This window comes from Tursiops truncatus, chromosome 14 (genome assembly GCF_011762595.2).
Source record: "Tursiops truncatus isolate mTurTru1 chromosome 14, mTurTru1.mat.Y, whole genome shotgun sequence".
Lineage (NCBI taxonomy): Eukaryota > Metazoa > Chordata > Mammalia > Artiodactyla > Delphinidae > Tursiops > Tursiops truncatus.
Window position 1 is genome coordinate 77,890,967 of NC_047047.1, and position 23,577 is coordinate 77,914,543.

The window sequence follows — 23,577 nt, forward strand, 5'->3', positions numbered from 1 at the left end:
TGTGGGCCCTTAGGATAAGGGCTCACCCCAGTGTGAAGGAGGCTGGAGTTTTCCATGGCAGGGACTTGGTGGTCCTAGTGGAGAGCTGTTAGCCCTAGGGCAGGAAACTTGATTGACCTTTGGCCTGGCCCACACTGAAGGGCCTAGACTGGGAGGCCCAGGGGAGCCACAGAATGTGTCTGCTCGTGTTAGTGAGCTGGCACGGAGCCAGCAGTGCCCAGTTGACTTTGGTTTTCACTTTGATTTTCAGGGGCAGCAACTGTGGAGCCCTCTAGCCTCAACGCAGATGTATTTGAGTTTAATTCTCACTGCAAGATGGGCCAGGATGGACCCTAGGTCACAGAAAGAGCTGATCAAGGCCCATTAGGGGCCTCAGGGGCACCATCCATCCAAGGGAAGAGCTGTGCCTGTTGGGAGCTAGAGTGGGAGGGACCAGAGAGACTTAGTTTAGAGCCATCCTTTTGGTGCCTCGATTTCCCCTGGATGAGAAATTTACAGACATAACTAAGAAACAGCATCACAAGTAGGCCCATGGGGGAGAGCAAGTCAGGAGACAGTTGGGTTCCACTTTTAAAAATGAATTAGTTTTATTTTATTTATTTATTGTTTTCTTTGCGGTACATGGGCCTCTCACTGCTGTGGCCTCTCCCGTTACGGAGCACAGGCTCCGGACGCGCAGGCTCAGCGGCCGTGGCTCACGGGCCCAGCCACTCCGCGGCATGTGGCATCTTCCCGGACCGGGGCACGCACCCATGTCCCCTGCGTCGGCAGGCGGACTCTCAACCACTGCGCCACCAGGGAAGTCCTAGTTTTTTAAATAAAGGATATTTCCAGGGGACACTGCAGTTCTGAGATCCTCATGGTGGAGGTCTTCACAAAAGGTAGGACACCTGGATCGGGAGTCTGTTCCTCATGGACTTTATAAAAGGGGTCCCAGTTACCTCGAATTCATCTATGCATGACTGGCTTCCCTAGTGTAGTGATAGTGCTAAGCTACTGTTCATTTTATAAGCACTCACAAACAAGGCCAAACATTGGTCTGTCTTTGCTCTTTCATGCATGTTTTATGTAGAAGTTGTCACAGAGGAAAAACATCCTTGAAAAGTTATTTTGTTTTCCTCTGTCAACATGACGGAAGATTTTACAGAGATGAGGTGAGCAATACCTCCTGACTTTTAATCCTTTGAAATTTGAAAAGTAGTTTTCGTAGTGTCATTTGCCATCTTTGCTCTTTTCCAGATGTTTTTTTTTTTTTCTCTTTTTGAGCCTAACTGAAACCATGATAAGATCTGCAGTTCCCACAGTGAGTATGACTTCAGAGCTCATTGGTCTGAAAGATGGAGATCTTTCAGTAAAAGCACTCATTAGCGTGAGTTCTGAAGGTAATCATTTCAAGATGGAGTGTTGAGAGCCACTCTGGGTTTTTGTCATGATGGAGGGAATCTCTTCTCTGGGCAACTTGACAATTTCCAAAGCAGCTTCACTGCTGGGCATGGTAATCACGAGCTATTTTAGGGAGTCCTGAGCTTCCTGCTGCAAGAGTTTTGACAGATTGGACAAAAATAGCCTAAATGCACGTGTCCTCATGTTCTTTTGTCAATTGTAGATAAAGGGATGTGTCCAGAATTTACAAGATCCAGGAACAGGCACTCCTTCTCAAGTGTGGTCTCTGGATGGGGCTGCCGGCAATTCAGCTTGTTGTTTAGAAAAGCAAGTCCAAAACATTTTTTTTTTTTAGATTCCATATATATGTGTTAGCCTGCCATATTTGTTTTTCTCTTTCTGACTTACATCACTCTGTATGACAGACTCTAGGTCCATCCACCTCACTACACTATCAAATGTAATATAGATAGCTAGTGGGAAGCAGCCGCATAGCACAGGGAGATCAGCTGGGTGCTTTGCGACCACCTAGAGGGGTGGGATAGGGAGGGTGGGAGGGAGACGCAAGAGGAAGGAGATATGGGGATATATGTATACATATAGCTGATTCACTTTGTTATACAGCAGCAACTAACACACCATTGTAAAGCAATTATACTCCAATACAGATGTTAAAAAAAAAACTAATCATAACAAAAAAAAGCAAGTCAAATCTACTATACTTCAACTGAAAATAAAGTAAATTTAAAAATTAAAAAAAACACCTTCACAGCAAAAGAAAGAAAGAAAGAAAGAAAAAGAAAGGAAGAAAGGAAGGAAGAAAGAGAAAGAAATAAAGAAAAAGAAAGAAGGGAAGAAAGAAAGAAAGGAAGAAAGAAAGAAAAAGAGAAAGGAAGGAAGGAAGAAAGAAAGGAAGAAAGAAAGAAAAAGAGAAAGAAAGAAAAAGAAACGAAGAATGGAAGAAAGGAAGAAAAGGAAGAAAGGAAGAAAGAAAAAGAAAGGAAAGGAAGGAAGAAAGAACGGAAAAAAGGAAGAGAAAGAAAGAAAAAGGAAGAAAGAAAGGAAAGAAAGGAAGAAAGAAGAAAGAAAGAAAAAGAAAAAGGAAGAAAGAAAGAAGAAAGAAAAAGAAAGGAAGAAAGAAAAAAGAGAAAGAAAAAGAAAGGAAGAAAGAAAGAAAAAGAAAGAAAGGAAGAAAGGAAGGAAGAAAGAAAGGAAGAAAGAAAAAGAGAAAGAAAGAAAAAGAAAGAAAGGAGGAAAGAAAAGCAAGTCAGTAGGAATTACTCCTGTTCCTCCTACTCCCACCAGCTACTTCCATTACCTGAATACAGTTTATCAGAACTGCCAGGTAATAGACACCGGCGTTCAAGAGATGAATATATTCTATCTTGCCCAGGAAAAGAGACTGGATTCAAGCCCACATGGTGAGCTTGGACTATTAAAAAAATATTATTCTCACCCCGTTTAAAGATGGTAAGAAAGACTTCATTCAAGGAACCACTGCAATAGGGTTCTGCAGTAGGGGAGAGAGACTGGGCTCAACTCTAGATCAAAGTAGGGATTTATAGCCAAGGAGTGGGTTGGGTGGTCAGTGGATGGAAAATTACCAAGAGGGTAGGGGGATTCTTGCTAAACTGACCTAGGGTTCTTGCTGAGGGCAGGCCAGGATGATCAGATGTCACTTAGGAGGATACAGGGGGATTAGGAATTTGATCAAATATTGAGGGTGATCAGATATTACAGGGAGAAGACTCTCACTAAACTGACGTAGCAGGTTTCTTGCTCTTGAGGACAAGGCCCAAGGATGTGGCCCAGTGGAGGAAGGGCTTAGAGGAGCCTGCCTAAAGTTGGGTTAAGGAGAGTCTTTGTCAGGACTCGCCACTCATCCAGATGTGGGAGAAGACCCTCACTAGAGATTTAGGCCCAGAACCTTCCAAGGAAGCATATGCTGAGCACATACGTTCCTCCATTTCTCAAGAAGTGTCTTTCTTCCTGCTTTGAATGCTCCTTAATTGTGGCTTCCCTGTAATTCTGCATCTGTGAATGTGCCAGTCATTATAGGTATATTACCCACATTAACACATTAATGTTTACAGCAGTCTAGGCTAAGACTAGGCAGAAGTAGATGTTTCAAATGTGAAAAAAATTATAAGAAAACTAAGGTCCAGAGAGTTTAAGTGACACACAGCTGGTAAATGTCAGATCTACTCTTCCAATCCAGGGCTCTCTCACTTCCAAGGTCCATAACTTTAGATCATTCTGCCTCATTCTAAATCTGTGTTCACAATTAACGTATACATGTCCTTGATTCTAGGATTAATTCTCGTGATTATCAGTGTGGTCAAATTCAGGAACTTGGAGGCTGAAGTCATCTCCTCTCTCTTCTCTATCTCCCTGCTTCCCCTTCTATTGCTTAGAGGAGAAAGGACAAATAAGATAGTTTCATGTTCTATATACCTTATGTATTAGTCTGCTTGAGCTGCCATAACAAAATACTACAGATGGGGAGGCTTAAACAACAGAAATGTATTTTCTCACAGTTCTGGAGGCTGGAAGTTCAAGATCAAGGTGTCGGCAGGTTGATTTCTTCCAAGGCCTCTTTCCTTGGCTTGTAGATGGCTGTCTCCTCGTTGTGTTTTCACATGGCTTTTCCTCTGTGTGCTCACTCCTGGTGTCTCTCCCTCTTCTTTTTTTTTTTGCGGTACGCAGGCCTCTCACCAGTGTGGCCTCTCCCCTTGTGGAGCACAGGCTCTGGACACGCAGGCTCAGCGGCCATGGCTCACGGGCCTAGCCGCTCTGTGGCATGTGGAATCTTCCCAGACCGGGGCACGAACCCATGTCCCCTGCCTCGGCAGGCGGACTCTCAACCACTGCGCCAAGAGAGGAGGGAAGCCCTCCCTCTTCTTATAAGGACAACAGTCCTATTGGATTAGGGCCCCACCCATATGACCTCATTTAACCTTAATTACCTCTTTAAAGACGAGACTGTATCTCCAAATATATATTCTGAGATGTACAGGGGGATAGCACTTCAACATTTGAGTTTTGCAGGGACACAGTTCAGTCCATAACACCTTATCTATTTAAAAAATCAGTTGTGAAAGATGCAAAGATGAAAAAGACCTTCTCTTCATCCTCCAGGAGCTTACAGTCTAGATGCAGATACCTAAAGACATATAGGGACTGCTGAGTGATTTTGTAGCACAAAGGAGGGTCAGGCTACTGTGGGCTGTAGCAGTTAAGGAAGGCTTCTGGGAGGAGGCAACATGCAGGGGACCTTGAAAGATGCATACACATTTCTAGAAACCCAAAGAAGAGTCTAAAAATTAGATAGATGTGAGAAGTCAGCCCTCAATCTATTGTAATTCTGGAAGCAATTCCTGGGCATCTACTCTTCTGCAAGCATTGAACTGAAGGTTGGGAATATAAAAACTAGGATTTGCCCTTGAGTTGCCCACACTCCAGAAGAAGGGTGATTTTAGAGCAATTCTAGGGCTGATAATACGCTAGACAGGGAAGTCTGCAGCCCAGCCCAGCCATTTGAAGTTGGCTTGTGGGAACAGCTGTGGAGATGTCACTTATGGACCCAGTGTTGGGTACAGGTGGCATTGTTTGTGCTTATCACCTCAGCTCCATTCTGGTTTTCCTGAAGTGTCCCTCCTTGCCTAAGCCTAGCACCCCTTCCCTGTCCACATTGTTTTGATGGAATACTTCTGTCTTCTGTTTAGTTTACATATTGTTCAGATTTTGAGTTCCATGTGGCAGGACTTTGTCTTTTTAGGTTTTGCTGTTTGCAGAGTTCACTGGGCATGTGTGATGCCCCTTCGAAGACACGAATGTTAATCAGAGTTTGGGTTCCAGCCACAACAGGTTTTGACCTGACAGCATCTAAATCCTGAAAATGTTTGAAACCAGAATGTAAACCCATTGTCCTCACGTCTCTAATTTCCATTAATTGCTCTAATATGCTGGTTCCTCTTTTTGACTGCATGCCCTTTAGAAGAAAATCATTGACACATTAATTACAGCTTTCATCCGGAGGTTCGAGCATTTCTAAACATTTATTTGAATTTCAGGCCAAACGGGGGGATAATTGCCTATAAAAGGATCGTGCTAGGTTAGATCTTGAGATGGGGTTTTCAGATATCCTTCCTCCAGTATAAAGAGCCCAGTTGGAAGCCCAGGCATCTCATCACTGTGCAGCTTGACCAAGTCCATTTTCTGTGTGGTGATAACACAGGATAATAGATGATACATTGAGAGGTAACCTTCAAGCTCAATGGCTAAGACATCCTTTCTGGTCCACAGTTGTGGCAGGTGAGATTGCAAAGCCTGGGTGGAGAAATGCTAAAGGAGGCCAGCAACTGGGGCAGCAGTAACTCAGCTTTATTCTCCTACAGTGAATCCCAGAAGGACCTATTCTGTCGATACAGGGTGACAGCAGTGTTAACTAGAACCGTGGATGGCCCAACTTAATTCCAGCCGATGGAGCCTGGCTGGGGCTGCCCTCCTTTCAAAGGCCTAGAGAGTGCTTTCGGGGTCTCGGCTGTCCATCCTAGAGGGAGGGGCTGATGGCCACTGTCTCACTTCCTATTGGGCCCTTGGCTTGCTTTCTCCCTGCCAGGCCCTCCTGACTTGTGTATATTTTTGCAGGTTTCATCATGTAACACTTTTCTTTAAAATTTCTTTAATGTTTACTTATTTTCCCCTGTGAAACCACAGATGGGGAATTACAAACTGAGGGTTTTAGCGATGTACACAAAAAGGAATTTTGCAAACAAACGTTTTCCATAAACAAACATTGAGATTGTTTCTTCCTGGGCTGTCACCACCCACATAACCGGGAGGGAGTTGGAAGACAGCCTTCCAGCCTTCCAGAGCGCTCTGAGGGAGCTCCTGGCTGCAACAGGCTTCTCCACTTGGTGAATTTCTCTTGGGGACCGTACTCACCACTGAACAGGTGAATGGAGCACGGGAATGGGAGTAGGAACTGTGGGTTCTCACCCCACCCACATGTCCTCCGTGACCTTGGGGAGGTCAGCCCATGTGGGCCTCGTCTCCACCAACACCCACTACATTCTGATGCAATCACATACATTCATATAGGTAATGGCTACCACTCTAAACTACCATATATCACATGCTTCTTATGTGCTAAACAGTAGGTTAGCCAATTTAGGTATATGATTGAATCTTCACAGCAACTTTGAAAATTAGTTCTTATGCTGATCGGAGAAGTAGCTTGCCCAAACTCACGAAGCTAGTAAGAAAAACCACAGACCCAGAATGTCATCTGGACTCCAAAGCTTTTGCTCTTTTCTCCATATTAAGCTGCCTCTCAGTGATCATCTTAGACCCAGTTGGGTTCAAACGTGTGTGCGCTCGTATGTGGGTGTGTGCACACAAACACGCCTGTAAGCACGTGTGTGTATGTAGTGTTTGCCATGGGGGGAGCGAGTTCGGTGTCTCCGGTCGCAAATCCCCCAGGACACAGTTTTATCATTTTATGCTAAGCCCTGGACCATCCTTTATAGCCTCTCTCAGAAGCGAGTCTTCATGGTTTTACTGCCTTAATTTTCTGTACCGATGAAGCATTGTGATTTTTTTGCACTGTTTTATATTTTATATGGAATTGAGCCCGATTTACAGATCATAAATTATATAGCTGATTTCTTATACTTTTGAGAGTCCTGTACTGTGTGTGAAAGTTACACTATTTTTGTTTTCTGGGCAGTAAAGGGAGTGGGCATGTGCCTCTCTTATCTGTCGCTGAAGCTCTGCCCAGCAATATCTCATTTAATCCTCCCTGCAATCTCTGAGATCGGAATTAAGATAATCTCTGAAAACACTAAGGCTCGGAGAGGTTACAGTGCTGAACTCAAATTACCCATCAGGAAAGGTGAAGACCTGGGATTCCCTCGACTTGAAGTCCTGTCCTCCTCCTGCTGCCCCAGCCAGCTGGTCGTGCTCCCCCTTCCAAGGCTGGGAGGACTGCAGGCCCCCTCAAGAGGGAAAGACATGGTCCACCCCATGAGTGCCAGGATCAAGGGCACACAGGGGCTCAGCAGGCCCCATGCTGTGTTCTCCCCTTGTTTCAATAGAATATCGTCTTCATGAAGACAGTCCGATGTAGTCCACTGAGTTCATTACATCAAGAGTTCTCTCTGGGCTTCCCTGGTGGCGCAGTGGTTGAGAGTCCGCCTGCCGATGCAGGGGACACGGGTTCGTGCCCCGGTCCGGGAGGATACCACATGCCACGGAGCAGCTGCGCCCGTGAGCCGTGGCCACTGAGCCTGTGCGTCTGAAGCCTGTGCTCCGCAACGGGAGAGGCCACAACAGTGAGAGGCCTGCGTGCCGCAAAAAAAAAAAAAAAAAAGTACAACTCAGTGTTAAAAAAAGAGAGAGTTCTCTCTGTGCTGCTCTCACTAAAAGAAAATGTCACTGATGCACAGATGGCAGCACTGAGACTCGAGCTGCACGGGGACACTGGTGAAGAAGAACTGCCAGGAGATGGGGAATGTTTCCTGATAACGTCACAGGGGTGGGGGGCGGAGTACAACCCAAATCCACATCCTTCACGTTGCACTTTATGCTTTTCAAAGCAAGCTCGCTGATCTTCATGTTGATGCTTCATGGTACGGGGTATGGCTTTCCTCCTTTTATAGATGACGGAACAGAGGCCCAGTGAGGTTCCGTGACTCCTTCAGCGTCACCCAGCAAGTGTGGCATGCTGGGAGCTTACTCTTGATGAGGCGATTGTGTGATGCGTGCAATGACCAGCCTTCTCCACGGAGCTGTTGTTGTTTTGTAGCCGCACTGCCACCTTCCCATCAGAGTTCATGATTAAAACATCCTAGTTCGTGATGAAAAATACACACTTTCCCATGGCTCAGCCTTTTTGCCGTGGTCTGACTCTGATGACTGGGAAGATCTTCTTTAGGTTGAACTGAAATCCCCCCTTTCATCCTAATTCGGACCCCCAGAGCTTCACAGAATACGTTTTCAGTGAACTTCCACTCTTCTCCAGGAACATCTCTGATTTCTTCAGTCTCTTCTTACAGCAAGAATCTCATCCCGATTGCCTTCTCTGGATGCGCACATCATGACAAGCCTTCAGTTCCCTGCGTCAGGTCTAATCAGGCCAGCGCCAAGGGAGAACTCTGAGGCTGTGTCAGATCCCCTGGTGCTCTAGGTGAGACAGTCTCTGAAGAGGACACGCCCCTCCATCCCACACAGGCCGTTTTCCTGCTAGGGCTCTCTGCTGGTCCTGGAGGCATCTGTCTTCCTCACTACAGGTGAGCTCTGTGAGGATGGGCCTCCCCCGTCCACCCCACACACCTGTGAGCTCCATCAACAATAGGCGGCATTACTGAACGTGGGTTATGCGCCAGGTGTGGTTCGGGTTCTAAGGAGGCGAGACACCATGAGATGTTGTGCTAACAACAGTTTTCCTCCATCTGTGGAGCACATTCGAGTTTACAGATTGTTTCCACATCCGTCTTCTCACAATGACCCACATCCCCCAGCCCGATTTAGTGGTGAAATCAACGTCAACCCCAGCCTGGTGATAGATTTTGCCAAAGTCAGGGATCAGAAAAATACGGGGATGCTCAAAACAGGGGCCAAAGAAAAAGCGATTGAGATGTGGCTGTTCAGAGGCTGGTGGGGACGACACCGTTGCTCAGACACGGGCTGGTGTTGGAAGCGAGGGCTTTGGGAAGAGGGGTCCTAAAGACAATAGCAAAGGAATCCTGCGGGATCCCCGTGCTGCTTCAGACAGGCTGGCCTTGCAGGTCTGCTTTTGTGTGTTCCCTGCTTGTGGCATGTGGGTCAAGATATTACCGAACGCAAGTCCCTGTGCCCGACTCACAGGGAGGCCAAACAAACTGAAACGTCAGAGTTTGCATCAGAGAAAAGATTATTGCAAGACCATGCCAGGAGAATGGGTGGCTTCTGCTCAGAAAACCCCAGACTTCCCCAACGAGTTTCAGCAAAGCATTATTAAAGGTCAAGTGACGGAGCGGGGGGTCCCAGGGTGTGTGGTTAGCTCGTGCGCAATTCTCTGATTGGTTGATGTTGAGGTATCGGGGGTTAACATTATCAATCCTTAGGCGCCAGTAGGTCTGGGGGCTACGAGCTCATGATCATCAAGTAGTTAATTCCTTCCATTTGGTGGTGGTTTTTAGCATCTGAAAAACTCAGGAAATATTCATGAGATTATCTGGGTAATTCAGAGAGGAGCTGCAGCAGAGGAAACGGGGGAGGCGTCTGTCCCCGGAAGGCGCCATAGGGTCAGGGGTGCAGTGTATGACAATGTCAGGATATTAACCACCTTTTACAGATGAGGAAAGGTGGAGATTCCTGGCCAGTTGTGAAAGTAGTAGTCGATAGAACCAAAATTGAATGCTGTCCTCTGACCCCCTAATCCCAGCCACTGTCTATTACCCTGGAGCCATTTCTACAAGGATTTCATCTTTCTTCCCAACCACAGTGACCTAGATTACAATGAACTGCCTGTGCATTAAATGCTGTGTACTGTCATGCTGGCTTCAGAACTAGGAACTTCAGTTATATGTGTTTATATGTTTAGCCTGTTAAAACGTTTATATGTTTAGCCTGTGAAAATGTCAGCCTGTTTAGCCTGTTAAAATGTTTAGCCTGTTAAAATGTTTATATGTTTAGCCTGTTATATATGTTTAGCCTGTTAAAGTGTTTATATGTTTAGCCTGTTATATGTTTAGCCTGTTTATATGTTTAGCCTGTTATATGTTTAGCCTGTTATATGTTTAGCCTGATGTTTAGCTTGTTGAAATGTCAACAGCTGCTCGCTTAATGATCTGTGGTTTGTTGGTTTGTTTTTGATTCAAAGCAGAAGCCAAATATTTTTTAAAATTTGTGTGTATTTCTTGTTAGATAATAAATTCTAGATTTTCTCAACCTTCACGCTGTTGACACTTTGCTGTTGACACTTTGGACTGGATAATTCTTTGTCGTGGAGGGTGTCCTGTGCATTGCGGGATGTTTAGCCATACCTCTGGCTTCTACCCACTGGATGCCAGCATGTTCTCTCTCCCCCACCCCTCCGCCCCCCAGCTGTGACAATCAAAATGAATTCAGACATCACCAAACATTCCCTAGGGGTCAAAATTGCCTCCTACCTTGAGAATCATGGATGTATTCACATGATTGCTGATGTAAAGGATACTGCAGGGTTAGTCTCTCTTCCTCTCCTGTCCAGCCACTGAGCTCCTCACCAGCGTTTTTTGTTTTACACTTGGTGTTTTGGGTTTTTACAAGAAGCCACGCTGGTCATTGCTGAGTGCACACAGGCCTTGTGTAAGGAAAGCTGAAGGGAAGGATAGACACAGAGAAGGTGGGGACACAGAGAGGCTGAAGCTGGCCTCAGCTGCCTGGGGTTGAGGCCAGCTGCTCTCGACTGGGTTTGCAAACTTTGGCAAATGTCCGCAAAAGGGAAAATGAGAGCAGGGTCCAATTCTGTGCAATCTACCCTGTCTTGAAAAACAAAAGGAAACAAACAACAATAAACTGGTTCACTGTTTCTCAGAAGTGAGATGTTTCTTCTTGCCCTTGGCTCACCCAGCCATCCCCTGTGGCTTAGCCGAACGCCACGGTCTCTCCAGCTGCTCTGTAGTTAGTATCTGAGGTCTGCAAAGGGTCTTTCTGGCTAATCAAGAAAAATGCATGTACATTATTATTCCCTCAACAAGCTTCCCCAAGCACGAGCACTTCCATTTGGCAGATGAAGAAATGGAGTCTCTTAAGGGTCCATATTTCCTTTTTATTTTAATGAAAAAAACCTCTCACTCAGCCTTGACTGTACAGAAAAGTTATGAGTGCAGTGCAAGACACTTCTGTTTCCCCAAACCACTTGACAGTAGGTTGCTGACCTGCTGCCCCATCACATCGGATTGCTTTAGTGTGTGTTTTCTACAGACAAGGACAGTCTTCCACACAAACAAAATCATAAAATTAACATCGATGCTTTGTGCTCCCTCAGTCCCATTTGAGTTTTGCCACTTGCCCCAGCGACGTCTTTTAGGGCAAATGCATTTAGTTTAGAGTCACTTGGTGTGCCTGCTTGTCCTGTCTTCTTCGTCTCCTTGGGTCTGGAACAATTCCTCCATTTTTCTTGACTCTGTTGACCTAGACACTTTTGAAGATTTCAGGCCAGTTATTTTGTTGACTGTCCATCAGTTTAGGTTTGTGTAATGTTTCCTCATGAATAGATTCAGGTTATGCATCTTTGGCAGGAATATGACAGAGGCAGTGCTGTGTCCTGTGGCCAGTTTCTTCAAGCGTCTTATGTTTCCAAAGTGTTCTTTTTAAAGGCGAATGGTATTTGCAAGCCAGATTTCGGGTGTTAGTGGTGTTTATTTGCTGCTATGTACAACATTTATAGTTACAGATAAAAAATAAATAGTTAACCTGCTGTATAAAGAAATAAAATTCGAAAATTAAAAAAAATTAAAAAATAGTTAATCTGTATAAAAAAATAAAATAAAATTTAAAAATTAAAAAAATAGTTATACCTCTGTGTAGTATATGGGTTACACATACGTACACGCATTCCCTAGCTATGTCCATTAAGGGGGTCTGGGAAGACTGTCACCCTAACAGCATAATTTTAGCAATTTTTTAAACTTTAATATTGTCAGAAGCAAAAGTACCATAAAGTTACAAAAATCATTATTTGAAAGTTTATTTAAATCTCTTTTACGCTTATTTCGTTTAGAAAGTTTTGAATAATAAGTTTTTAATTTTTTTGGCCAATGTTTTCCATCTTCAGAAGGACTGAGCAAATGAAAACTCGGCAGTTCAAAATTCACAAAGTAAACACCTGTAAAAGACATGTAAATAATTAATTTTTCAAATGATGTGTTTTGGAAGTTTGCAGTGTTTATACTCGGAAGTTATTAAAGCTTAAAACGACAGCCTACATTTTGGGACCTGCGGGATGTTGAAAACCATAAATTCACACAATAGGTATAATTCCAAGCTATCAGAAAACATTCTTTCTAGATTTCTCCCTGCCCATGTTTGTAACTCCCTTCTCTAAAAGCGAGAAATCTCCCGTAATGGTAATATGTGTTTTTATTCTGTCAACCCCTGTAGGTAACCAACCTCTCACACTTGCCGTCTTTCACCCGCAGGGGCTCCCTGCCCCCCCCCCTCCCCGGGCTCCAGCTCCCCCATGCTGGGCTGCACTGCTGCCCCAGGCTCAGACTCGGACTTGCTGCCCTTGGCCCTCCCTCACCATCCCGAAGGGACGCTTTCCTCGCCCTTCTCTGGCCCCCACGCCCCTCAAGGGGGCGCTGTCTGTCCTCAACCCCTCACCCCGCACCTTGCTCAGCCCCACCCAATGGCTTTAGGACCGAACTGTTCAGGAAGAGAAAGAGGAAGATGGACAGGAGGAAGAGGAAGGGCTCTTGAGGTGACATTTCCCCCACTGCGCTGCACCACTCTCTCCGAGAAGCCACTGCTTCTTACTGGTATAAGAGCACCACTGGTGTTCTTACCTGGGTCTCACTCTTCTGGGTCTCACTCTTCTCCATCCTTCAGCAGTGGATAACCCTCCAGATCATGTCTTCTTTCTTTCTTTCTTTTTTTTTTTAGTAAATTTATTTTATTTATTTATTTTTGGCTGCGTGGAGTCTTTGTTGCTGCCCACAGGCTTTTTCTAGTTGCGGTGAGCGGGGGCTACTTTTTGTTGCGGTGTGCGGGCTTCTCATTGCGGTGGCTTCTCTTGTTGCGGAGCACGGGCTCTAGGCGCCGTGGGCTTCAGTACTTGCGGCTCGCAGGCTCTAGAGTGCAGGCTCAGTAGTTGTGACACGTGGGCTTAGTTGCTCTGCGGCATGTGGGATCTTCCCGGACCAGGGCTTGAACCCACGTCCCCTGCATTGGCAGGCGGACTCTCAACCATTCATTCCCAAGACAGGGAAGCCCATGTCTTCTTTCTTGAAACTCTCTCCTTCTTTGGCTTCAAAATCTCCACTCTCTTTCGGTATTTCTTCCATCGTATCTCCACTGGATTCTTCTTAAACTTTTGACTGTTCTTTTCCTCCACTCACCCCTGAAGTGTTGGTACTTGCTCATGCGTCATCCTTGCTTTCCTTTTCTTCTCATTAGACACCGTTTCAAGTGATCTCATCGCCAGGTCACACAGATAGCAGTGGATGAATATCATTTACCCAGTGCCCGATGTAATGAGTGACATGTCCCCAAATCAGAAGCTGTGTCTTAGTTAAACGGTCAACTCCCTTTGCAACAGAGCTTTCAGAAACCTCTTAACATCCTAATGACCATCTGAATCTTCAAGAGTGATCATCTAAGTTCCAAACGTATTTGGCCTCCAAAGTTTTTCTTTTGTTTTTGCTTTTGGGGTTTCTGTTAACACTTGTAAAAACATGGGTGTTCAGTGGAGCACAGTGTAGAAAGTGCTGCTTTAAAGTATTTAAAGGGTGCTCCGGAGGACATTACCAGGAATGCACATTGCATGGCAAACTCAGCTGGACCGATCTGAATCTACTCTCATGACCTAATCACCGACCAAAGGCCCCACCTCCTAATACCGTCACACTGGGGAGTAGGTTTCAATATATGAATTTTGGGAGGGACACATTCAGTTCTCCAGCAGTTAGTAATTTACTTATTTCACCTTTGTTTTCTCAAATTTCAACAGGTCATTCATTTATTAGAGAGAAACATGGCATACCCCTAAAGTAATTTTAAAATCAGTGTACACATGTAAACATTTTAATCATACTTATAAAGAGATGCAAATGACATAATTTCTGGCTTCCTGTAAAATATTGACATTTTATAATAAAAACATTCCATCCCTTCTTTTAATGTATTTAATGGTATGTAAAAACCATAGTGACTTTGTACTTATCATCATTCATTAAAAAAATACATGAACAAACTATTTTTTAACAGTTGCAAATTTACATTGTTCCTTCTTCTTGACATTGTATTTCCATTTCTCTTCCCCTTCAAAATTTTAAATTAACATAATATAGTTTTACACTTAAAAGTCTCTTATTAATCATCCCATCATATGTCCCTGCAACAAAAATATGTACATAATTTGCAATATAATGTGTACGTTCCCTTAATTATTAAACTCTGAAGCATTAACATTTTTTTCTATATTGAATTACTGTTATAATTATTTTTAGTATGCAATTTATCAGTATATATACCTATGTATATGTATATATACATAGCAAATTTGTCTACTGATTAACTAAATGTGGAAAGTAAATTTTACTGGGAGTTGTGTCTCTGAGATGGATCGGAATGGTTCATAGTGCCATGATTCTAGGGGGCAATTGAGTGGTGCAATATCTCTTTGTTTTGTGCTCCAGAGGCAGCTTAGCATGGGGAGATTTCAGCTGGGCAAGAGGCACGTCCTTGTTTTGTATGATGGGAGAAGGACGGATGTGAAGGGGGGGGTGGGAGATGAGAGCCACCACGATGCTAGCCTCTACTGTGGCGTGTCTAGGACCTCCCAAGGCATCACACTTCAGCCTGAAAGCACACGGGTATGACTAGGTACATAAATGTCCCCCTGGAAAGAGAGGTGCTGTATTTATTGCTTGCTTTTGCATCTCATTACCTAGTAGGCTTCTTTTTCCTCACCACTTTGTCTGATGGGATCGCTTAGTGGCTGGGGGGTATTTTAAGTGTACCGAGCATTAGAGGGACAAAGGTGAGTCAAACCTGGCCCCTGCTGACCAGATATTCACAATCAAGAAGGGAGATGTGAGAAGTCCACTGTCACTGTAGTACAGTGATGGGAGCTTGTAGGAGGAAAGGAGTGCATTTGTGGCTGGGGGACAAGAAAGAAAGTTTTCATGGGAAAGACCTCCTTTTAATTGGCCCTTGCAAAAGTGGGTAGGGTTTGAACATTCTGAGAGGGTAGGAAAAGAACACTTCTAGAAAAGTCAAGGAGGACAAAATAAATCTGGGTCACTCCTTAATTGATGTCTGCCGTCCATCAATCACTGACTTGATCAAAGTCCCACAGTAACAATCAGGTTGGCATCAAGTGATATGTGATAAAATGCCTGAGACAAATATAGGTGCTTTAATTGCAATACACATTAAAGCAATTAGCCTAATCATGGTGATGGTGAGAGACTGCATCTTCCTCTAAGGTGCAGTCATCTGCGGTGTAAAATTATAACAGCTGTTTCTGGCTTTTTATTTTGTGCTTTTGACATGAGCAACAACTCGGGAAGCAGGTTTTATTATTATTTTCATTAAAAAGGAAACCAAGGCCTTTGGAGGCTGAGGTCTTCTGCCTCAGGACCACAGCTGGGAAATGACCAAGCTAGAATTCACAACCAGGTGTGTCTGACTCCGAGTCCTGTGCTCCGGCCAGCAATTTGTTACTGGCCTCCTTCTCTGGTACCTCCGTGAAATCCCAGTGCGGCTATAAATTCTGTGCACAATTCACCTGGCAGGTTCCCTTCACACAATTGTGTTTGAGTCGCTGACTGATGCATGGCTGGTTCTGCAGCCGTTATCTCAGTGGTTTTGACTGGCCGAGGGTGTCTGCTTGGACAACAGACAGCCGGAGAAGAAGCCACTGTCTCGGGGACACACCTCGGAGGATGTGTTCATTGTACAGCCACCAAGTGTTGAGTGCATCCTTAGTAATTCTATCGTTCTCTTATTCATTCAACAAGCACTTATTGAGACCCATTATTTGCAGGACTCTCCACTAGGTACTGGAAATATAAAAAGAAAATGCTCAATACAGGGGCTTAGCAGGGAGGGGGGAATTCAGACCAGGAGACCCTGAACACGACAGTGTGGAGGAAAACCAGGGCTGGGCAGATGCAGAGTGCCCTGCCCGCACTTCCCTAGATTTCTATTACCCCCTACCTCCTTCCTTCATCCCTGCTCTCATTTTCTTTTCATGAGCCTGTGCTCAGTATCATGATCTCTGTTTATGGACATGAGAACTGAGGCTCAGCTTAGAGAACTTGCCCAGGTACAGATAGATGGTCAAGGTGGAAACCCAAATGAACCCAGATTCCAGACGTCTGTCTGGGCTGGGGTCTGTCCAGCAGCTACATTTGCACAAACCCTTCTCATCCTGATTTTTTTTGTTTCTGAGCTGAGCTGAGCTATCTTCACCCCATTTTCTATGCATGTCCATATTTATATGCTTGGCTGCAGAATGGCCACTGTTTGATGGTGGGGTGCTTGGGTGTTGCCTGAGACCCAGCTGGGTGATACATGATAGACATTATATGCCCTCCATCCCTTTCTAAAATAGGAAAACTTGTAATTTTGCAGGCCCAAAGGTCCTGGATCAAAGAGTGTGGGCCTCTTGCAGATAACCTAGTTTAAAAAAGAAAGTGTTTTTTTTGTTTTGTTTTGTTTTTTTTTTTTAAAGAAGTATATATAAAATGTACTGGGAATTAGAAAAGGGAGACTGCTTTCTGTTTTGAGGTTGTGTTGGGGATGGTGTCTAGGGCTGCATTACTGAAGTGCAGTGGCTTGAATGAGATGGGAAGCAAGTCACAGAGACCCCACGTGTGGAAGAAAGTTGGAGTTTTGGATAATTCAGATGGTGCAACAGAGGTGCAGAGGAGAGGGAACTGGCCCGAGGCCACACGTCGATTAGAATTGCAGTTGGGACTAAAATCTAGGTCTAGGGGCTCCAGGCCGGGATGTCTAAGGCCTCCAGCTCCGTGGCCCAGGGCTGGGCTGGTTGGGCCGCCAGGAGCAGACAGTCCACATCCCCAGCGCCTCGGGCGTGACACGTGCGCATGGCAGCTCTCGTCTTTTGTCAGCTCCCTAGGCATCAGACTGGTGGCCCTGGGCCTGTCACCGGCTTGTTTACAAGCGCCCCCCTGCTCAGCGCGTGGTCTGCCTTTTGGTCCGTCGGGAGGAGGTGGGCACTGGTCGCCATCTCCTGACAGCAGCTCTGGAGGGGCCCAGGGCTCTCTTCAGGCTCTCCACCAGCCGCTGGCCCCTCGGCTGGGAATTCAGCACCATTTCAGAGAGGAAATTGCCTCGGGGGTTCTTGTTTTAGATTCACAGGCCCAGCCGCTGCCGACATGCTGGGAGGAGGGTCGTTTCCAGGCCCCTTGGGAGCCCCCATGGCCCGCAAACCCCCTCCTCCTCTGGGCTGAGCTCAGAGGGCCACGCCCGCGAGGTTTGATTGGTTGAGCGTTGCCTGAGCAGCAGGGATGCTCCCGCCGCAGCAGATGGGAGGGAGCCGCAAAGCAAGGCCCAGAGAGGACTACAAACGAGAAAGGAGGGGAGATGAGGCAGCCTGAGCAGGTGGGGGCCTGGAGGAGGTCCGGCAGGAGGGAGCGGTGTGGCCCTTCAGGGGCCTGTAACGTGGCACCGGGAAGGCTGAGCACAGGTGACACCTGAGCTCTCTGCAGGCAGGTGACTGGCATCTGGGAGCCGCGGTGCAGGTGACAGGGCTGCAGCTGCAGGCGGGCGGTCTGGACAGAACTGGCACACGAGGCAGCTGCGCAGGTTTGGAGACAGGCTCAGCTGTTCTGAACAGTTTACAATTCCTTAAACAGCACATCCGCTCTTCACTTCCAGCTTTTTCCAGCCTGCACAGCCCTTCATCTGACCAGCTCCTACCTTTCCTCAGGGATTCAGCTAAGACGTCACCTCCTTGCAGACGGCTCCTCGGCCTGCTCCTGGCTGCTTCTCCTCTGTGGCCCCCAGAGCCCCCTTCTCTCTGCCACACACTCCTCACAGAGCCTTCTAATCACCCGTAATTGCTCAGGCAGAGCTCGCTGAGGCAGGGACATTGTCTTGTGCGATTCAGCCCTAACGTGTGGACAGCATCTCATCAGTGCAGGACTCGGGATGCGTGTGTCGATCAAAGAGCACAGGGACCAGGGCAGAGCCAGCTGTGGTCTCAGGAACGAGGAGGGAGCCACGTTGCTGAGGCCAGTCCCAGGTCAGGGGGACCAGAGCCCGGTGACTTGGTGATGGTCTCTGGTTCTTGAGCTGGGTTGGCTTCGGTCTGACCTGGGGTGGGACAGGAGTCAGCGCTTGCTGTGGGACGGAGGCCGCCGGTGGTCCTCGGGGGGAGGGAGGAGGGAGCCAGAGTCGCTTCCGGGCGGAGCCTCAGGCCGCCTGCTTTCTCGTGTTAGAAGCTCCGCGGCTGCTGTTTGGCTCTTTTGGCTTTGAGAGAACATGGGGGCTGAGCTGATGGAAGGTGGGTGCGCCGTGAGGTCGATGGAGAGAGAAGGTGGGACTGCTTCTCACGTGGGCCCGGGCATGTGCCTTGCACTTTGAGGGATTTGAGGGCAGGGAGAGAGCCTCAGGCTCGGATGGACGTGGGACGGAAGTGTGTGGAAGTCGTGCTTTGCCCTCTCCCCTCCTCGGCCCTCCCCTCCCCACTGCAGGGGGCCCTTCACTCTGGGTACCAGCTCAGTCCTTTCCTGGCTCTAGGGCCCATTTACTACCCCTAGTTCTTGGTACTTTCAAGCTCCAAAAGGGCAGGGACAATGTCTTTCTTTCTGCCTGCTGGGCAGAGTCCTTGGCACAGAGAAGATTCCATTAGCCATTTGCTGGATACAAGATTAAAGAATGACAGGCAGCCATTGACCGCGTCCTCTGAGCCAGGAACTGTGCTAAGCATCTTGTGTACGTTTTCTGTTGTAGACTGTGCCAAAGGCTTTGAGGTCAGTATCCCTGTGTTACAGCTAGGAATCTAGGCCAGAAAGGTTAGGTAACTTGACCGATGTCACACAGCCAGGAAGTCACAGAGCTGGGATGGCAGCCAGATCTGCTCCACTTGTTCCCGCTGCCTGGTCCGCTGCACCTGCCTTTGCTAAGGCGAGACTGAGGCTTAGAACCTGAGCCATCCTTGTCTCCTTTCTCTTTGTTCACTGTTTTCAGGCGATAAAACAATCCTTTCTATTCTGCCTCCATCATGTCCCTCAACTCTTTCTCTCTTAATCATACTGCAGCACCCCAGGGAGACCATGAGTGCTTTGCCTCTGGACTCCATGGCCCCCATGGGAGCCCCTGCCTCCGTCCTTCCTGCTGGAGAAATTCACCTCCTTAGAGCATCTCCCCTGCTCAGAACCCAGGAGTGCAACTCCGCCAACTTCCAGCCAGCAGTCAGAACTTCCGCCAGCAGACGCCCAGCTTTCTCCTCCGGCTCGACCCACCCCCGTGACCAGTCCATAGGTCTTTCCGGAGCCTCTGTATGGATTTCCTTCCTTCCTTTCCATCACCTCTCAGAACCAGGCCCTTCAAGGCCCAGTAACCTCCTTGGTGACCTTTACTAACACTCCTAGTGTAGAGTTTGTCATTAGTGAAATCCATCTCTGCTCAGCACTTTCCAGATTATCATTAGTGTAGAGTTGCCTAGAATAACTCTTTTCCCCTGCTGTGGACTGACTCAGACTCTCTTCTTCTGCACTGCTAATTAAAAATGAACTCAAAATAAAATGACTGTCAGTATTAAAGTGGCAAAAAATAAAATAAATAAAGTAAAAATGTAACGTCTTCTCCATTTCCACACAGTAGCAGCAGCTTCTTGCTATGCCAGAAGGGAAGCTTTCTGTCTGCCTTCAACTTATTCTCATTTTTAATTGCCTGTGGAGTCTAAAAAAACAGGAAGGTTGGAAGTTTGTGTTTGTTGGGTCTAAGTGATACCCCCCCCAAATTCTATAATTATGTGCGTACTGTGGTTAAAAGAGATTTCTCTGAGTTAGATTTATGGTGATCGTTTTTAAGTTCTTTTTAAAGTTTTAAGATTTACGTGAATTGGAATAAGACATTCCCATTAAGCTAACTTTTTAGCTTATTCAAATTAAGCCTTAAGAACTAAAATAAAAATTAGCCATAAAAAGATATGAATCCAGCTTCCACCCCAGGACAAGGAGGGCTGGAAGGAGTACTACTAACCACCAATGCAATGGAAAAGAGTGGGCCTATTTCAAGTTCATGACTGTTTTTGAGACTATCAGAGAGCTGAGGGCATAGAGGTAAACAACCTGTAGGAAATCTAAGGAGAGACCGTGCCCTCAGGGAGAGAAGATGTGAACACGTGCTCACCTGGGAGAGACACAACGTGAGTAAGAGGACGTCTGCTAGAAGAGCTGACAGATTGGTGAAGGCTGGGTGTGGGCTGGTGGGACAGAGGGAAACCTCTGCAGCTGCTGAAACTGGGGGTCTGTCTCCTCTTACAGATGTTTCCCACAAGGCCTATGAACCCCATCTATTTCACAGAAGATCTGAGTGAGGGAAACAGCAGCCATGAGGGAGATGAGAATCTCTGCCCCAGCCTCTCTCCATCTGCGCTACAGAACAAGAGCCCTAATCTGGGGCCCTGGGGAAGGGCCACTATGCTGTCCATGGTCATTGGGGAAAACTCAGGAGAGCGGCTGAAGAAAGGCAGTGGGGAGGACCACTGCTCCTTGGGGAAGGGAAGGATCAGGTGCTGAGCCCGCAACTGCAGAAGAGAGGAAGCAGGAACACCTAGAAGGCCACACTCCAGGAACCCAGGGATGAGGTACAGGCCTGAGGTTAATTCCTAATCAGAATTACAGAGATGGCCCCTTCCCACCCGTATCCCCACCACCACCCTAAGGAGATTTCAGTGACAAATAGAGCAGAATACTGTTGGAAAAGGGATAGGAGAGGACAAGAATATGGAAGGAGACCCTTTCTGAGCCACAGCACAAAAGGAAGAGCAAACTCAGAATCAAACAGACATTGCCCTGGTAAACCCTAGACACAAGCTGTCTCTACAGGAATTCTGAAGACTGTGATATGCTGAAGGTAACTATAGCAACAGTAAATCTCAAGCCCAGCCCAGCCCCTGACACGAGAGACCTAGCCAAAGGAAAGGCATACCCATTTCTAGACATAGAAACTATTTACCTCAGTCTCTCCTGTCCTATACATTCATGTCTTGCTTTCAACAAAAAATCACAAGGTGTTTGAAAAGGCAAGGAAAAGCAACACCTCCACCCCCGCCCCCCCCCCAAAAAAAATCCCAAACAGCAATCATCAGAACCCAACACAGGTATGACACAGATGTAGAGACTCTCTGACAGGGAATTTAAATAGCTATGATTAATATGCTAGAGGCCCAGATGGTTTCATGGTGAATAACACCAAATATTTAAGGAAGAAATAATATCAATTCTACACAAATTCTTCCAGAAAATACAAAAGGGAACACTTCTAAACTGACTTTATAAGGTTAGCATCACCCTAGCATCCCATGAACATAGAGGCAACAATTCTCAAGAAAATACTAGTAAATCAAAGTGTTCAGTGCATCAAAGGGTGATACATCATGGCCAAGTGGGACTCATCCAAGGATGCAATATTGGTTTAACATTTGGAGTTCGAACAACGTAATTCACTTATTAAGATGCGAAAGAATACAAACTCTATGTGATCATCTCAATAGAGACATGAAAAGCATTTGGCAAAATTTAACACCTATTCATGATACAAATGTAGGCAATTTAGGAATAGAAGGGAACTTCCTTCACCTAATAAAGAGTGGCAGGGGATCCCGGGATCAAATGCAATCTGTAATGAATGAATCTAACTGTATACAATTATATGACACAACCTCAGTGGAGGTGGTGGTGGGGAATAAGGACCTAAGAAACTTTGGAAAATAGTGGTTTGCTTGGATGTTATAAGGTTAAAGACAGAAAAGAACTACTGATCAACACTGTACTCTGATTGGTAAGGTTGTTTCTCACAGGGTATAGGTTAGCAATTCTGAAACTACATGTCTGCTAGGGTTTAACAGATAAGTACATAAACTGTAGCTAATGAGAACAGAGTTTCTCACTGTCAGAGAAAGAAAATACAAATAAGGGGCACTGAAGATTAGAATGAACCCTGAGTTGCTGGATTAGATTTAGAGATAGCAATATGAACTCATGTTTATTTTGATGTGTCTGTGTGTACAGCTAGATAGTTACAGAAACCATTATAGGTGTGTATATATTGTTACAGAGAAAAATATTCTAAAGCTGATGAAAAATGGTAAGGAAGACTTCATTAGGACTATTGCAATAGGGGTAGTTCAATAGGGGAGAGAGATTGGGCTCAACTCTGAATACAGCAAAGACAGCTGGAGACATACAGCCAACAGAGTGAAGGGGTCAGTGGATGGAAAAGCACTAAGAGGATATATCGAGGGTAGAGGATTCTTGCTCAACTGACCCAACGGGATTCTTGCTAAAGGCATGTCGAGAACTTAGATATCAAAGGTGGGGGGTTAGGAACTTGACCAGGTATCAAGGGTGATTAGATATCAAGAAACCTTGCAGGGTTCTTTGCTAAGACTGGACTGGGTTGGCCAAAGGCCAGGATGGGGATAAGGTCAAGATCTAGTCAAGAAGAGGGCGCAGAGGAGCCCAGCAAGAGTTTGGTCGAGGAGAGTTTTGTCAGCATACGTGAACTACTATATGTGAACTACTATACATACAACTATTTCCTAGCTCTGTCTGCTGAGAAAGGCTACAAGCAGGGACACCTCAGTAGCAATGAGCATACCCAGCTCCCAGATACTGGTTGCTAAATACTACTCTCCAGCAAAAGGAACCAGGGCTCCTTGGAGAAACAGCTGAATCTAGGGCTGGGGCAGGGAGAGAAAAGGAAACGAATACACTGATTTGACTGAGTAAATAGGGGAGAAGGGGCAAATCTTCCTTATAGAAGAGTTCTAATTAATAAATATATAAGGAATAAAAAAATAAAAACGTCGCTATTAGAGCAATGCAGTTATGATAGCTACAGTCAAGATCAATTGATACATTCTAAAATTCATCAGTGAAACTTTAAGGAGAAACAGGACCTTTGCATAGGCACAAAGTATCTCCTCACATGTTTACTAATTACTGGTGTTTTTTACATATGACTACAAATTCTTTGATGCTTCTCTCTCCAGAAAGCAGAGCTTAATACCTATTTCCTTGAGTGTGGGCTGGACTTAGTGACTAGCTTTTAGCAAATAGAGAACAGTAAGGGAAAGTCAGACAGCACCTTCATCATAAGGTTGCACTCAGCAGTCATAAGTCATGTTGATCACATGTTCCTAATATTGATGATGTGATGAGGACATCCCATCTTGTGGTACCCTCTCCCGAAATCTAGAACTTCAGTCTAATCAACAACATCCCACAGATGCAACATCATATC

The 23,577-nt window shown here is 45.9% G+C and overlaps 1 long non-coding RNA gene across 1 annotated transcript in view; it reads left to right on the forward strand.

Moving 5' to 3' along the window:
* The first annotated feature begins 7,770 nt into the window (after positions 1-7,770).
* The window catches only part of LOC141276409 (uncharacterized), an 84,475-nt gene continuing 68,668 nt past the window's right edge, over positions 7,771-23,577 (forward strand). The window contains exon 1 of the long non-coding RNA XR_012325910.1: positions 7,771-8,675. This is a non-coding gene — a long non-coding RNA (uncharacterized lncRNA). The remainder of the gene's footprint in view (positions 8,676-23,577) is intronic.